This window comes from Mchenga conophoros, linkage group LG14 (genome assembly GCF_057382185.1).
Source record: "Mchenga conophoros isolate Kocher_MC1m ecotype Shallow Benthic linkage group LG14, M_conophoros_male_GT1.1, whole genome shotgun sequence".
Lineage (NCBI taxonomy): Eukaryota > Metazoa > Chordata > Actinopteri > Cichliformes > Cichlidae > Mchenga > Mchenga conophoros.
The window spans coordinates 30549-34576 of NC_140539.1; positions in this window are offsets into that span (position 1 = coordinate 30549).

A 4028-nucleotide genomic window follows, 5' to 3' on the forward strand; every position below is an offset into this window, starting at 1 on the left:
TTTGGGGTCCTTAGGGACTAGAAAAACGCTATACAAATACAGGCCATTTACTTATTTTCAAAAGTAATTAGTTACTTTATTACTTAGTTACTTTTTTTTTAAAAGATACACAACCTGAATATGTAACAAAGCAACAGACCTTTTTTTTCTGTATTTGCATCATATAAAACTGAATCAAGTGAAAAAAGTCTAAGTTTAAATTTTTTCATGAGTTTTAATCTTTTAACTTTATGCAAATCAAACAAAACTTAAATTATTTGCAACCTTCTCTGGCTGGAAGAAACGTGTTTAACATTGAAACCTACTGTCTGCTTGTTCCAGCAGATAAAATAAAACCATGTTTTGTGTTTGCACTCTTTCAAGTAGATGCAAGTAAAACACAGTAAAAATAAATCAAATCAAACATTCAGCAGCTCTTAAATCTGTTGTCACCTGTTTAGCAGGAGTGGGGCGGGTGGAGGTTTGCCCACAGCGGTCATGTCAGTGGGGGGGTCCGGGGGTCTCTCTGTGAATGTCACGTTGCCGTGGCAGCGTGCTCGCTCGCTCAGATTTGAAGTTTAACTTTTCGCTGTAGAAAGACGTTTTCCTCCCACGCAGAGTGAGCAGCGGACGCTAATGTTTGTGTCACTTTTTACAGAATCAAACTCAAAGTAATGGGATTACTTCCACGCTGTAAACGCTGCACGGTCGTACTCGCTCCATCACTGTTGCTGCCACGGACGCCGCACGCTCGCACGTCACTGTCATGAGACGCTCTCACAAACAAAATCACAGTTTAGCAACACAGTAACACAACGTGCTGCTTTAGTAATAGTAATCTAATTACTGTATTGCAATAGTAATCTCTTACTTTACTCGTTACTTGAAAAAAGTAATCGGATTACACATTACTGCCCATCTCTGTTTATGACATTAATAACAATAAACAATCGAAAACATTTAAGTGTCGTTTTTATCGTGCTGAATGAACACGTGTTCCTCTCCTGACTTTAGTTTCCCACTAAAAACCAGTAAAATTGTAAACGCTGTGTTGATCCACAAAGAACTACCAGTTAAACCAAATAAAGCTCAGTGAGAACAAGATGTGATGTTTAGCTTTTCTTTGTCATCTCCTCAGTGTTGACTTGGGTAATACCCCTCGCCTGAAATGTGCAAACACTGCACAGCACGGCTACACTGTTTCTACCCAGTGTGTCTCAGCACCATAGTAACCTGCCAATGGGGGTGCTGTTGGCTGCAGGGACTGTGTCTGCTGACAGATGTTGTCGGGCTGAAGAGATGGTGAGGGCTGGGGGCTGCAGGGATGCGTGCGCTCACCTGCCCACTCACAGCTCCCGAAGGTCATGCTGAAGGAAAATATTTTTCTCGAGTTTCAAGGTTTTTGCTCCTCCGTCTGTTTTTCCCGTCTATCCCAGCAAATGAGACTGTTACACAATACGTGTAGCAGACTGTGAAATAGGTAGTTTCATGTCACATTAACTCCATGACTGACAAAATCAGAAACAGTCATAAAACGTACAGAAAGTGTCTGCTTTGTCTGCAGTGAGATCACTGAGAATCTGCAGCAACACGACCCTGTCGCAGCAAAAGTTGCAGCATTCCCTGTTTTTAGCAACAGTTTGTACACATCTGGGAGCAGAGCAGAGCAGCTGCTCGACTATTCAGAGAAAGGTTGTTTCCTTCTTGTCTCACAGAGGACTCCAGCTGCTCAGCAGTCCCAGCTCTGCTGTGTATACACATATTTGATATGTTTCATTCCACCATGTTTCCGCTGGTGAAAGGCCAGGTCGGCAAAGCCATGCTCTTGTTATAGATACATTACAGCAAAGCCTTACCTGAAAGGTCTCACCTGAATATACCCCGTGTCTGTCAAGCCACCAGTTCCACCAGCAGGCTGTTGAACTGGGAGCTGGTAAAAGCAAAAACTGGTTTCTCCTCATTAGTCTAGAAGTTTTCCGTCTCAGTCCATCTTTATGTTTTTTCATGCTCCTCATAAACTGAAATTTATAAGGAGTTCAACCATAGAAACCAACTTTTTGAACTTGATTATTTGAAATGGTGAACTCTGAATGCCAGTTAGCTCATTTGAATCTGAGTCCTGAACTTTGAACTTGCTCCTGTGAAGTTCAGCGTTGTTTAACTTACAATAACACACAGGTAGGCCCCCTGTAGCTGCTCTGCCTTCATTATAAGGCAGCACAGCCTCAACATGTTTAGTCTGCTGCCTGGACCGCATTAGAGGTCCTGGTAGGTTTCATCCTGCACAGCCCGAGTCATTTCTGTGAACTGTCAAGTAATGTGTTGGGGTGTTTACTCAGATCAAATATACAACTATTCTGACAAACAGACGAGAGACACTTTCACTCTCCGAGTGGTATAAAGTTTACTTTGGTCAGACATTCAAGAAAGCCTGCAGTGCTTTTAGCGTGCTGGTAGCATGGCTGATTATGGGCCTTATCCATCCATCATCCTCAGTCATGTAATGCAGTTTTGGCGCATTCCTGAACTGGAAAGTAGACATGACATAGTTTACATTGTAACCAAAGGGACCAAAGAGCCCCACATATCCTTGAAATTTAATGTTGGGAATTAAACATTAATGACTTTGGTTAATGTTGCATTTTTTTAAATTCAGTTTAAGTCCAGTTTTAATTAAATAGTGTAAATTCACAACAACAACTGCTTTATAGAGTAAATAAACAGCGAAGTGTGGAGCAGACAGTGAGGTGGAGAGAGAAAGAAATGAGCCTTCACTGCATGGCTGCCAAATGAAATGCAATACTGAACACATCCCAAATATTTTTAAAAAGAAGTATGATTTTTAAGGTTATATATTTTTAAATGTTCTAGAACAAGGGTCTCAAACCTGTGGCCCGGGGGCCACTTGCGGCCCACGTCAGCCCTACTTGCTGACATGAAGAAATAACGCAGTTTGTCCCTTGTTGTCGAGTGCAATGTTAAAATAAGTTCTTTAAAAAGCCCAAAATGATTTAACATGAAGGCGACATGAGCAGAGAGCACAAACACACTGAGGCTGTGTTACTCAGTGACAGACTCACACTCATGTCTGCAGTTTGATTTGTTAAACACGAACACAACGACAGCAGCAGTGCTGCCACGTGTGCACAGACAGCACCAGTGTGTGTGTTCAATGAAAGGATCCAGTTAGTTAAAATCTGTGCTCACGTTTGCAGTTTGCTCTTTTTATACAGTATTTGAAAAAAAACTCTAAGTAATGAGCAAGTGATTAATTAGCTGCACTGTTACTGCTCCCTGCAGGGGTTTGTATGTGAAAGAGCAGTAATGATGAAAGTGAGCTCACGATGTCAGAAACACAAAAACGACGGTTTTTCATGATGACATCACTGATGCGGTATGTTGTTGTTTTTAATCTGGAGTCCACCTTTACGCAACACATGACTGAAATCCTCTCGTCACCTGATACGCTATGAAACATTGTGTAAATGTTTTTCAAAGATGTGAGCTGCAGCGCTAACAAGTCCCCAGAGAAGAAGGAACGAGGCGAATGCTTCTGTCATTGGGGACGCATTAGCTCTGAATATTAGATTGAATTAATAAGAGCACATTAACACACAATGCCCTGCATGTTCTGCATGACGTGTGTAATGTGACACCGGCCATTACTCATCCAGCCAGCAGGTCATCAAAACTTTTCCAAATCCCAGTGTAGAGGATGTGTACACGGTGTTTTCACAGTGCATACAAAGTTTTATCACTGTTACTGAATCAGGTTTGTAATCATGCGTATGTAAAACCGCCCTCCTCGATGGCTGTGTCAAACAGAGGTAAGAGGAACTGCACCTCCACACCTTGTGCTGAGGTGTTTCTTTAGCTGCACTGGGATGGTGTTTGTAAGGAAACGTTGTGATCACTGTCATCGCACTGACCCACTCTGACCCACTCTGACCCACGAAAAACATGTTTATGATCCTGTATACGTCTGCAGTCTTTTCCATATCAGACTCAAAGAATTGTGACCAATTAAAAGCTCGACTCTTTGTAGTTGT